This window comes from Pseudomyrmex gracilis, unplaced genomic scaffold, assembly GCF_002006095.1.
Source record: "Pseudomyrmex gracilis isolate BER0280 unplaced genomic scaffold, ASM200609v1 scaffold_64, whole genome shotgun sequence".
In the NCBI taxonomy this organism is placed as follows: Eukaryota; Metazoa; Arthropoda; class Insecta; order Hymenoptera; family Formicidae; genus Pseudomyrmex; species Pseudomyrmex gracilis.
Window position 1 is genome coordinate 305,538 of NW_018020648.1, and position 13,907 is coordinate 319,444.

The 13,907-nt window shown below is 40.3% G+C and overlaps 1 protein-coding gene across 1 annotated transcript in view; it reads left to right on the plus strand.

The window, feature by feature from the left end:
* The first annotated feature begins 1,077 nt into the window (after positions 1–1,077).
* LOC109854409 (amyloid beta A4 precursor protein-binding family B member 1-interacting protein-like) overlaps positions 1,078–13,907 on the plus strand; it is a 132,557-nt gene continuing 119,727 nt past the window's right edge. The window contains exons 1-2 of the mRNA XM_020427468.1: positions 1,078–1,354; positions 1,851–2,068. The gene's annotated coding sequence lies outside the window, so the exon portion shown is untranslated. The remainder of the gene's footprint in view (positions 1,355–1,850; positions 2,069–13,907) is intronic.

The window sequence follows — 13,907 nt, forward strand, 5'->3', positions numbered from 1 at the left end:
CCAACAGTAAAAAGATTAGGCTAGGTTAGGTTAGGTTAGATTTACATCCTGATCGTTTAGGTTTAGGTTTAGGTTTAGGTTTAGGTTCATATGTAGATTAGTTCACAGGATTAAGTTCACAGTCTAACCTAGTGATTGTATCCGACCAGGATGGGAACCTAACCTAACCTAACCGACTCAGATACGAATCTGACCAGTCACTATATGAACGTAATCGGTCAGGATGTGAACGTAACCTAACCGAACCTCACGCTGTGAACGCAGCGCGGAATAGAACCATGTCCACGTGTTTGGACATAGCGCACGCACTGACAAGTCGCTCGTGGATATTGCTGCAGTTGCCAATATCAGAGAGAAGCCTGAGAGCGGCCAGGCCCATAAGAGAATGTGTGTAATCACTTTTCCTCCTCGTAAACTAGCGCATGTTCACGGGTGGTGCACATTGAAAACTACGTAGCGATGTTCCATGAGCGACTTGTCGATACGTATGCAATGTACATACAAACATGGAGATGGTTCTATTCCGTGCTATGTAAACAAAGTTCTATTCCGTGTTATGTGCACGTGCGTCGGTATACAGACTTAAAAGTGACCGACGCACGTGCACATAGCTTGGAATAGAACCATCTCCATGTTTGGACATTGCATACGTATCGACAAGTCGCTCATGGACATCGCCACGTAGTTATCAATGTGCATTACTCGTGAACATGCGCTAGTTTACGAGACGGAAAAGTGATTACACATTCTCTTATGGACCGCTCTCAGGTTTCTATTGATTGTTTATTGAATTGACGTCAAATCATTTAATTGGTTTTGAAGGAGTCAAAAACGCTAGTGGAGAGGCTACATGCGTATGGAAAAAAAGATACAATGATATACGTATAGTTATTAGAAAATCAGTTATCTTGAAGTCTGTGACTCGTGCATCAAAACTTTTCGCGACGCGACGACAGAATTCGCCAGCATCGGGCGTTCGAACTCGCGGCGCCGTGCGCGCGCATAACGCGGAGTGGAGTGGAGAGAGTTGCGTCGTGTCGGTGAGACACCGGTAGTCAGTAGTCAGTATCGGTCAGTATCGATGCATGACGGTCGGAGACTTGTGTTGATATCGCGTTTTCGTCTTCGCTCGATGTGTTCGACAAGAAATTAACTCGCGGTACGCGTTTGATAGACGCGAACGAACATCCGATCAAACAATCGCGCGTCTCGGAAGGTAGTCGCGGCGACGTTCGTTTATCGCGAGAAGTTGGACGCGCGTGGTGCGTGACAACGAGGTGTGTGAAGGTATCTCTGAAGGTTCGGAGCCACACCGGCGTAGAGAGACGAAGAGAGCGCGCGTCGAGTCATCCCGGTGAGTACATGGACCTCATTTCAATATGGATAATGTAAGAATCTACGAGAGAGAGAGAGAGAGAGAGACGCGTAGTTCAAACAGACGCGCCGATCGGTCGCGATCTCCCGTCGCAATTCCGTCTAATTCGCGCGTGTTCGCGAATGGAGCGGGATCGAAACGAAACCGCGCTCTCTAATTATCATCGCTAACGAAGATCTCGTAATAATGGTGAGACGCAACAGTGTTGTCGCGCGTCTGTCTCGCTCGAGATGTTCTCTCTGACGTGAGCCACGTTACATCTTCGAGATGTCTCGATATATCATTCCGCGGTCTGACGGAACGATAAGATGCGAACTTGTTACGTGACTTTCGTGTAACAGAAATAATATTTGAAAAGACATTGTCGAGATAATATCGCAGACTTTTCTCGAGAAATCAATGTTGAAGCTTGTTTGTTTTGCACCGCAGCAACATTCGCTTTGATAAGTGAGAGATTTTTGTTGTTTTTTTGCAGAAAAAATTTCGCCCTATCGACTTTCGTCTAATATCGTCGCGAAAAAAAATCGCCAAGTTTCTCACCTGGCGGCCTCTCGTCTCAAGTGACACTTGCACGTGCCTTCGGAGTAAAATAGCGAGACTCGGGACACAAGACTCACACTTTCTTCGAGTTTTCCGGTAATGATGCTCACGGCAAAGTAACGAAGCCAGTTTAGAAGATAATTTCTACCAACGGTAAGAAAAAAACATTCTTAAGTATAAAAAATAGACAAAAATTATATTCGATCAGACAGATGAGAAATATAAGTACATACATAGGCGTTATATCACTCCCGAATTCAACAATTGTCTTAAACCACTTTGAAAAGATTCGCGCAAGCGTGACGAGATTTCTGAGGTAATTATTTTGCATGATTATTTCGCTCGATGACGTCTTTGCTAGTCGATTTTCATGAGACATCCTTGTGAACACGAGGGTCAATGAGCGACATGCTTGCTCGACATGATGTTTAACGATCCGGAAAATACTCCAGGGGAGATCGACTTGCAAGGCGACAAGGAGTGCGCCTATAACTGTCTTTATTTCGTCATCGACTTCTTTGAAATCACAAAGAAACTCCGCTTGACGGTTCAATTGTGCAAGACACACTTTACGCTTATGACATTTGAATATCGGAGAAATGTTTTATTTTTGTTTACATTGTGGAGCAACTAAGGTAAATGATTAGGCAAGTGGCTGGACGTTTATTAAAAAAAAAACAATTTTGTTTACATTGTGGAGCAACTAAGGTAAATGATTGGGCAAGTGGCTGGACGTTTATTAAAAAAAAACAAGTAACAAAGAATTTGTAAGTGGCTGGAAATGATTAACACACATCTTTAAAAATGGTTAAAAAATAACGAAGAAGTGTTACGGTCAATATTTACATATCTGATTAATATTTTAATATTTATTTATATATTGTTTATTGTTACAATTCGTACATATTTTATATATCTGATAATTACTTTTTTATAAAATGTGTTCATTGACGCCTTGTTGTTTTGACATTTATCTTCTGTTGCACAACTCAAGTGATTCTTAAATCTCATCAAATCCTGCGTTTTGTTTTTACTTAACTTTAATGAACTTTTTGAAATTTACACTTGATATTCAAACACACGGGATTTGTTATCTTCTTAACCGCTCGAATATTGAAAAAGTTTCTCGATTGTTTTGGTTGAAAGTCGAAAATATTTTTGATCGTGTCATACGTTACGTTTGTGTAATGTTTCGTTTCTCCATCAGCGACAAGTGTTGCCATTTTTTTTTTGCCGCGGAAACGGGAGCAATGAATATACTTGAGGTTGGCAAACTAGACTAGGTTAACGCGAATGAATACGTTTAGCTTTGACATTGCTACACCACACAAACACGATGACGTAAAAAGTACGCGTACGGAAGTCAAAGTACGGAAGAGGTATGTCAGGTCGAGGACGAGCGTCGTCGAGTTTGTTTTGAAATCATTTGGTTTTTACGCGCTAAGATGTATTTGAAACAAAAATATATCAATGACGCGAAACACGACGCGCAGTAATAAAAAACACAAGTGTTTTTCCTAACTTTAACTGATAAAATTGTACCGAAACGTATTTACTTTGATAAATACATCCCCCCGTCTAACTTACGGATACATTCTGTCGTATATCTGACGATAAGCGCGTCGATACTCGATATAACGATGTATCTTAGATAAAAGTATTTATTATCTCGAGACTCTGTTGCACACAAGAGGTCAACTCGACGGCTTGAACTCCCGGAGCGAGATATTTCAACGTTTAACGTGGATGAGGGAGCGGAATTAACCCGGAAGTCATTTCCCCGCATTGCTAAACGCTTCTTATCGTGAGCCATTAGATATCATTGCTTATCGAGTTCGTGCTGGAAATCTTCGTTGCCGGTTACGACCGTACCGGAAGCGGAAAGTCGTTACCGACGATGATGTGTCGTCGTCGATAGTTCGCGATGAGGTTGTGCGCGTGTTCGTGCGCGGCATGGAGCATCCGCGCTAATGACGATAATGATAATCATACTAATGACGATAACGCCGAGCGACTTTGTGTAACGATCGCGATCGCTAAACGTAATTTCGTTGCGGAACATAAAAACGGTTTTGTACCAGTTATGCATCTTGCTCGATATAATGCTATGAATGACATATATAACACATGGATACGGAATGTTTCTCTGTCGCATATAATTAAAATTTAACGCGATAAAAGTATAATCTCTATTCGCGCGAGTAGTTTTCGTTCGATAAGGTTTTGAATGAGAGTTCGACAATCTTATCTCCAAGATTTACGAATAATTTTCTCATGTTAAAAATGATCGAAGAGAAAAAGATTTCTTTCGAAAATAACTGAATTGAAAATGTGGAATAAAATTTGAGACTCAGAAAATTATCGGAAAACAATCGATTTCAACAGCAGTTGTTAAAAACTTTGAAGAACTACATTTTTCTGTACTTAATAAAACAAGTTAAAATGATAAAATTATTAGTACACTTGTGTCTGTACGATATAAAAATTGCAAAAGTTTTATTAAGCGGATTATTCTACTTTTTCAATCGCTAGAGAAAAATCAGAAGTCAGTTCACAAAAAAGTAAATACGATATCAATTTTTGATGAAATTTCAAAATCGAAAATTTTCTTGAAAACTACGCCTCGCGCGAAAAACTTTTATTCTACGTTTTTGATACATTTTCTCAAGAAGACGAATCAGCTCCTTTCTCGGGAGTGTCACGATTGGACCGCCCTGTATAATATAATCTTGTTTACTTGCAATAAATACTGACTATAATATCAGTTACGAATATCGTATCGTAATCGATAAAAATACGTCCTAACAATGCGTCATCGCGTTCGGCGATGTCGCGTTCTAAGATGCGACTTCGTTCCGAGAGTTAATTTCACGCGCGGCGATTCGCACGCGTAACGCTCTCTCACGCTACGCGGGAGAACAGTGGCGTATTTATGCGCGCCAAGCGAAGGAGTCGAGGACGGTCACTCGAGTGGTGAATTATGAGTTAGCGATAAAAGTACGTGTACGACAAGTAACTCCGCGCGTGTATACAGGGAGTCGATCGCGGTTGTCGATCCCGCTTTATCGTCGTTGTAAATAATTTTTCAAAGAAATATTTCTCATTTGTAGAAGAACATTTCTCGCTTATTTGATAGTCGAGTCATCCTCTCGCGCGCCTGTCTTTAAAAGCGCGTAATTAATATACTTTCTCCGGGAAATGTATGTTTTCGTTGTTTCGAAACTTCATTTCTCTCATTTGGCTGATCGTGACTTTTGACTGAAACTTGCGCAATAAGCAAATAAACAAATTGTCTTATTCTTATCTTCAAAAATACGCCGAACTTTGTTGACACGCAGTGTCCAATTCGTTTTATTTACAATATTTGATGCACGGTGTCACACGCTCCGAGGTTACTCGCTTCGCGTCGTAAGTTCTTGGAATATTCCTCGTGAAAAGGTAAACTTTTTCATTATCGATGTATGTGTACAATAAATTTACATTTTAATTTGTCAATTTATTTTACATTTGACCGCGTGCGTACTTGATGGTTTTGAAAACTATTTTCACGACAATTTCGTCGAAAGAGACACTCTGATGTGAAACGTTTTTTCGAATATTTTTGCATATGAAAAATAATTTGAAAATTCGCGAGAATATTCAACGCGGATTGTTTCGCTGCACGGAATGTTCCCGGTTATTGACCTTGCTCGTGACCTCTATCGTAATTACGGCGCATTGTGCGCTTTTCAAGGATATTGAATTACCCGCCCGATCGATGAAGTTCTCTCTCGGAGCGCGCTCCTTTCGCTTCGCCTTTTTTCCCCTCGCTTCCCGGTCTCTGATATTCGCGGTTTATCAAAAAATTCCATTGTATTGTTTTTTTCTCTCCCCCGGAATTACACCGGATTTACCGCCAAGATTGAATATTTTCGCGCAATTTAGAGCTTTTTCTCGTTTTTCTCTGTCACGCTCGCTCTTAGCAATCGAATCGACAATGTGCGAACGATTATGCGCGCGCGACGTTCTGTGAATCACTTGTTAAATTGAATCTTTTGTGAGCCGCGAAATAGTGGCGGAATTAAAGGGAAAAATAAAAAATTCTTTTATGCGGAATCAGAATTCTTTTACGCAGAAGATTTCTGCGTGTTCACACCTACCTTTTCCGCGGTACTTGGTTCGTGATTCGGGAAACAGAAAGAATAGCCAATGAGAATAACTTATACAGCGGTTCCAACCGCTTCTTTTCGTCCCGTGTCAGCTTTTGACTGACGAGATTGATTTATGCGGTTAGCGGACTGTGTTTTCGTGACTCGAATGAGCAAAGAATAATAATCGCGAATGCGAGAGTTACACTCGGGATACGCAATCTTTTGTCGCTTATTTCCTCGACGATTCTTACTACACAATTCAAAGTTGCTAACTTTTAATCCTAAGTCTAAATTCTGAACCGTTGTTTTTGACAACCAAACAGTGAAACTTGGATGTGTGACGCATTTTTTTTTGTTTTACAATATTTAAAAACGTTAGCAAAAGTTTTCTCTCAACTATCCATCAATATGTTCTGTTGTTTGAGTAAGAAAAGTTTTTATATATGTAATTTATGTTTACTGATTTCTGATTGATTTTTTTCGAAAGGTGTTGAATAAAAAAGACTCAAAGATTCAGAATTAGAGTCAAGTTGTATTTTACATCAGGTAATGTTTATTATTTTTTATATTGTTTAAACTCTTAGGTTGAAGAAGCGAAATATATAATTTACAGAGTTCAAGCGCGTAAATCGCGCGGCATATGTCAAAAATTGTTTATTAAACAATCACTCGTGACGTTGCGTTACGTCGATCTCACGAAGTGTGAACCCGATCAGCATATCGATCCTGGTTTTTATCGAGTATTGCTGTCGTTTACAAACGTTACGTTATCAGAATCACAAAATACACACAGACGAAATAAAAACAGTGCAACACTGTATAGGGTGATAAAATGTGTGCGCCGTTTGTACGCCTCTATTGCCGATACAACGACTCTTTTGTATGATAATATTTTTGATAACATTAGTATTTTTCTCCTACACTGCCTTTGTGCGTTATATAGCAAAAAGTTATAGAAGTTTATACGTGGTTATACATTTTTATTTCACAATCGTTTGATATAACGAGCGGTTTGTGATTTCGCGCGTATTACGTAAATATTGAATTGTTAACAAAATTGTTAACTTGGCTATCGGAAATTAAATAAATACGGATTATTTATAACTATTAAGTTTGTATGTGTCATGCGCAATGTGTATTTTCTCTCAAAACAAATATTAAATATACGTACGCGGTGATCTCTTTTTTTTTTCGATAATTTTGAAACCAAACCGCGCGCGAATCAATTTCGCAGACGTGAAAACAAAATTAGACCCAAAATTACCCTCACTTTCTCTGTGTAATTATCGTTACTTCTCCGCGGCTTATCGATTTTCCCGCAACGTGGCGTGCATAATGCTATCGTCTTTCCGCAAACCCTCGATAAAAGCCTTCTTGTGAGATTAAAGGATTAATTGAGTATTTTACGCATTAAGGGTTTGGTTCGTTTTTCCTTCGACAACACTCGACCGTGCCCTCGATTGTCTCGGGTTTACATTCGGGAACGGAATTCCCGGACTTCTTTGTCATTCTTTCTTCTTTCGGAGCCGCCTTGAATCTTGAAACAATATTCCTGTCGGGAGGGGGGATCTCTCGTCTTTTCCGTCCGGTTTTCTCTCCCCCCGGGGAGGCCTTTATCGCGAATGTTTACAGGGTTTATCTTCTCACCCTCAGTCGAAGTGCCGCCGGAGTCACTTTACGCTCGCAACCCTCGATAATGTACCGGGTATGCACGCGTACATGCACCCCTCGTGGAGCGCGAGATTTTTCGTGGGGTGTCGCGGCGAGTTTTAATCTCTTCGGGGTCTCGCTCGGAGTGCGCACAAGCCGGCTAAAAGGTTTCCTTTGAAGAGAACGCGCGCGCTCTTTTCCAGAGAAAATCCATTTGCCGAAAGAATTTTCGGTTCTCTCCTCCGGTGGAAGGATGGAAAAAAAGAGCAACTTGACGGATTGTAAAAGAATTTTTATTATGCAAAAAAAAAACGGTTATGGCTCTTCAAAGTCGAGTCGCGAAGTTGCAAAATTAATCGTCGTGATGAAGCAATTTCCGAAATTAAAAAATTAAAACCTCCCTTGCTGAATTTCAATTTTAACGAAACACGCGAAAGAAATATTTTTCGACGTTATTGCGTTCATTAGTCTGATTTATTATTGTTGGTTTAAAAATTTGTTCGTGCCCGGGACGTGCTTACGTAATTTACTCGGAAATCGCTAATTACCGCAACTATGTAATTTACACGTCGCGGGAATAGAAGTAGTTGTAGTTGTTGTTCTTCTGGGGGGATATATATATATAGACGACGAAGATAAAGAAATAAAGGGGCGTTCGTTCTGCGCGTGCCTTCACTGCTTTTTAGGGCCTTTCTCCCTCCTTTCCCCCGTGACGTGCAGGTGCAACCCTCGTGTTTCGACGGTACGCACGCGATCCCGACATTAATTTCACGTCGCACGCGTGCCGCGATAACTTCTGTTGACGTACTCTCGCGGCGCACGGACTTTTCGCAACTCGTCTCTCTTCCCCCCTTCCCTCCTCCTGTGCACTCGCGTGCACGGTTTCCATATTTTTTCTTAATCGTGTCATTTAGGTAAGCGAGTTATAATTCGCCATGCGTCTTCATGCACTTGTCGCTAAGAAAAATCCGCCGATACGATCGGCGTTTCGAGAAATTGCAAATTTTACACGTCGCTAATCCCGTCCCGTTCTAACTCGTGCTTCATACATCACGCGTGAATGAAGAAACGCACAGACGCACAAAATGAGACCTATTTTCGTTTTCGTTAGTTTTCGTTTAAAGATCGCAAACTTCAAAGTGTTCGAACTGCGTTTGAAGAAGCGGATAAATAAAATGTTCCGGGAACGGTTTCTTTCACAGAGTCGCTACCCACGCAACAGAAATGCCGCTTCGGCAATTTATTGCAGCATAGCCGCGGGATTTATGGAAAGATTCGAAACTTGCGATACGATAAATTTCCGATTTCTTGTTTTTTTTTTTTTTTTTTTCCACGAGATTGAACTGGTTTGATGAGTCGTGTGAGAAATCTGACTTATTGGGCTTGACGTATGAGACGCAGCTTTGCAAGAAGCTTTAGGAGATTGAAGTCATTGTAATTTCAATGAGTTGAAGTTTTCACACAGCTGAATAATGTATTTAAAAATATACTAATATCTCTGTGTGTTGATTAACTCTAATTTTTTTGAATCATTTTGTCGGCAAGCAGAAGTGTACACGGACGCGTTAACTGACCGTAGCGTAAATCGTGGCATTTTTCTGCCACGCAGTTGCGAGCGCGTCGCGTTGCGGAATAAATTTGTTCGGTTTGTTTCCAAAAGCAAAATTCTATTTTGCAAAAGTTGTTGCGCATCGCGGCGCGGCGGCAATTCTCATTCGAATCACTTCTGCTCTCATCGTCTGTCGACTCGCGGTAATTTGGTAACTTTGCGAATGCTACTCTTGCGAAGTTTGCACTCGCGGCGCGGCTTGGTATTGAATTATACAATGCGCACGGCCGCCGCGTCGCGCGCTCCATAATGATGCACCTCATTCTGCGAAATTACCGTCAGATAGGGTTGTTCGCGACGGCGAATACGAGAGGAGGGAGAAGAGGTGAGGCGCAATTATTATGCACTCGCGCCGATGCTGCACTCGGCGAACGTTTGTCCCAATGAAAATGGAATATGATTATCGGGCCGCTGGCTGTGCGCAGCAGAATTCTGCTACGGTCTTTTTGCCTCTTCGCGAGAGACCGAGAGAGAAAAAGAGGAGGTGTTTCCGTTGAAATTGCGGAAACGCGCGGCGCACATACGCGGTGTGTATACACGGTGTATTCATAATATTTAATACGGGCGTACACATCCGCGATTTTATTAGCGCGGGTGTATAATAACGTCGTTGATAAAATTTTCGTGAATTTAATTAACGATATCCATTACGCCTCTTACACTTTCGACACGTTGCTATTGAGTGGAAAAATAAACAAATATACCGCGTGTATAAATTATTATTTCTACAATTGTTTAGAGGGGTGGCAGAGAAAAGAAATCGAAAGAAATTTAGGTTTTGGATAAAATTTCTTTGAACGTTTTTTTTTTCACAAAAATTTGTCAAAAGAGATCTTTGATGAGCAAAAGCAAATGGCAAAATTTAATTTAAATTTACTGCAAAATTCTCATCAAAGAACTTTTTTTTTTATTAATTTTGTAATTTGTCAGCGAGAGCTTTTCGCATTTTAGGTTTCTTGGTATAACGTTTTTTGAAAGATACACACGGAGATTTCTGAATAAGTAGGACGCACATATCGAAATCGGATTTATTTAACAAATGTACGAAATTAGCAAGCCCTCTCGAAAAAGCAGCATTTGTGTGTTTTTGTCTCGCGCGGAAGAGTTAAAAATCTCCAGATTTCTCGCGGTCGTTTAAGCCTCCGTGTGTCGATTCATCGACAAGTTTCTACAGCTGCCGCGTCCAGAAGGCGCGTCTAAATTTACTCCAATGAGCCGCCTCTCTTTCGCGCCCTTCTTCCTCCTCTCTTTCCACGTTTCTTTCATTCGTCTTTCTTTCTCCGAGCTCCTGTCTTTCCGGTTTTTCGACGCCCTTAACGATGCTCTCACGGAAGTTCGTTAATGCACGTACCGGGTTCTATTATTAGATCGTCTCTCTCTTTCTCTCTCTCTCTCTCTCTCTCTCTCTCTCTCTCTCTCTCGCGTTTGTTCGCTCTTCTTTTCGTTCGTCGATTCACGATGCACGATCGATTTTTTCTTTCTTTCTTTGTCGTTCCTTATTGCCTCTCGCAAAGATCGATCGATCCTCGCGCGCGGGAGTCACGAATTTGCATCGTGCCTCCCGCGATTCGAGCTCTTCGCTGTGCACCTCGGGAACGTGAAAACGATCGATAACACAATGCTTCGTCCCTCGTTCAAAGAGAAAGGAGACGCCGGGACGAGAGGGAACGAGCAGAGAGAGAGAGAGAGAGAGAGAGAGAGAGAGAGAGAGAGAGAGAGAGAGAGAGGCAGCAAGGATCGTTCTATCTTATTCCATTGAAGGCAAGTTTGCGCGAGTCGTGAAAGAGAAGTGTAGACAAAGTAAACACAAGACTTTGAGAGAACACACATTACGTGGGAAGATAATGAAAGAAATAGCGTTGACCTATAGCTTACTCATATATTGAGCCATCCTGGGAATTTCTCACTTATCTCTGAAAAGTATAAATGACATTTCATCTTATCTACTGCGTGGTGCATTTTTGTCCCGATACTCTATTAAGTACAAAAGCCTGTAGGCGAATCAAAATGCAGTGAATTTTAATTTTAAATAGCATTTACGATATATAGTTTGATAGAAAATTTAATATACATATTAATTTTTGTGAAAATTAGTAAGAGACAATAAGATAATTGTTGCAATGACCGAACAAAGAAATAATTACTGGACATATAGATATTAGTCATAACAATTTTTATAATGTTTCAAGTAATTTATAAATATTTTTAATTATTAGATTTATTTTTTTTTATTATTTTTTAACTATTGTATATTTTGTTTATTTGTGTTTAATAACTGTGTGTCCAGCCAATACCTGTCCGATCATTGAGACATTTACTTCTCAAAAATATACAATGTATTTATAATAACAAAAAGCAAATATTAGATTTTCACATAATTTATTTTACATTCTTACAAAATTGTTTTACAACATATACATAGATTGGATGCTCGAGCGAAGTTCTCTCAGCGAGCTTCACTTTTGTAGATCGTTCCGTTACGTTTGACGCAAGCACGGCGAGTTAAAATCGGCGAAGGTTCGAAACAAAAGCCGCGATGAAGGCAGTGCGCGCCATTTTCGCGCGATGATTTCCTTGTGTGGCGATGATTGCCTCAACCGACGTTTTTGTCTTGTTTGCGATTGTCCGCCGCGATGCAACGACGCGAAAAGGAAGAATCGTTTCTGCGCGGAAACGCCGTCTGAGATAGCAACGCGCGCTGTGCTTCGTCCTGTTATTCCCTTGATAAGGACGAAGGTGCGCGAGCGGACCGCGCGTTTCTCGCAATTATTATCGCATTTGCTGCTCGCTCCGTTCGTCGTCATTCGAAGTGTCATCGTCGTCGTAGTTCGTCCGGAAGCTCTGTGATAGCGAAGACCACGAAGACAGATTGACATCAAATCGATGCTCATTTGAAGTTTGAATCGTGGATCGTAATAGAAACTTCCGTAATATAACAAAAACAATGCGAAGGTCTGTAGAAATTAACTGATTCCGAACCGGAATTCTTTTTACATTCTAAAAGTGGATTCGATTTATTTGATTTGATTTTAATGTATTTAAAATTATTTAAATTTGATTTTATTACATTCAAACAATTTTACTTGCAAAACTTCTGACATCTTTCAAGGTTCCTTTGATATGTCCTGTTGTTTAACGAAAAAACAGAATTTTGAATAATTTAACAATTATTAAAGAGAGTTTCAAAAACGCTAAAAAGACTCAAATGTTTAAAAATTTTTAAATATATTTTTTTTTACATATTTGAGGTTAAACCGATTTTTAGTTTGGTTTTGAGGTTTTTGCGTGGTACGTGAGTCTCTCGTAGCTTTCTTGATGTCTTTTGTAATGAACGGAAGTGGGCTTGACACCCTCGGTTCACCCACGTGTCCTTCCTCAGGTATCTGTCAACGTGATGAAACAGAAACACCTCCAAGTAGGCTGCGCTCGCGTAGAAATAATAGCTGCGCCGCGAATGCTGTTATATTAGTAATTCGCAGACGCATTGACGCAAACGATAATATTTTGCTAATTGTCAAAAGAAAAAGTTCGTAGTGTTCGTCGCTACAATTGCATACTTAATATAATTACATTACAGATACTAAATGTTTTTTCCGTTTTGTGCGAGCGAAAAAAAAAAAAAAACGACTTTTCCGAATAATTCAAATAAGTTTACTGAATGCGAGCGCACACGATTTTCGCATCTAAATGTACGCGGCAATGCATTTTGCGAAGGCTATTAAGCCATTTAATTCCGGTCCGCGCATCGACATCTCGACGCTTTCGCGCGGTGTCTTTCGCTTTTATATTTGCTTTTATCGACGACAGCTCGTTAATTAAACTTAATTTGATACTGCGATATTTTAATTATCGGTAGTGGCTGGTCGATAAGATTCCTCGTCCGTGTTATTACTCGTCGCTGCGCACTTCTCTGTCATAGTTCTTTCCGCTTCGTGAATATTGACGAGAAAAAAAAATATATTTTGTGAATATATTTATTTTGATAGGAAAAATAACTAAAAGTCGATTGAAAATAATTAGAATCTCTTCGAAAAAATATTCTAGTATATCTAGTCGTTACAAGTGTGTTTTTCCACTGATATTGAATGCAAATGTTTCTTTCACGTGTTGATTGTTTAATCATTTTATCGTTCTAACAGTTTTCCGCTGAAAAAAAAACGATATTACGTTCACGATTCTTTTCAATGAAAAAATCTAGAAACGTTTTTTACATCTTTTCTCGTGTAACATAACACGTCTCGGGTGAGAGAACGGTTTACAACCTTTTTTTTTCACTACATCTTAATACAAACGGCTCTCCTGATAAGGAAACGCAAGGGCGGAACTCACGTGCCTACACGTATCCGTGTCCGCGTAGGTGTGGCGTACAGGTAGATTCATGAACTGTTATTACGACGTTACGAGAGAAATATCTTACGTTCGGAGTAACGTCGCGCCGCACAATTTATGGAAACGCGGGTCGAAGTTCGTAAACGCTCGTATCGTACGACATTAGAAGCTGACCACGTAACAAGTCGTAAATCCTAGACAAACACAACACAAGAGTCCGGCACTGTTTATATTTTAAGCTGGGGACGCGGACAATAACTGTTTCCGTGGGTTT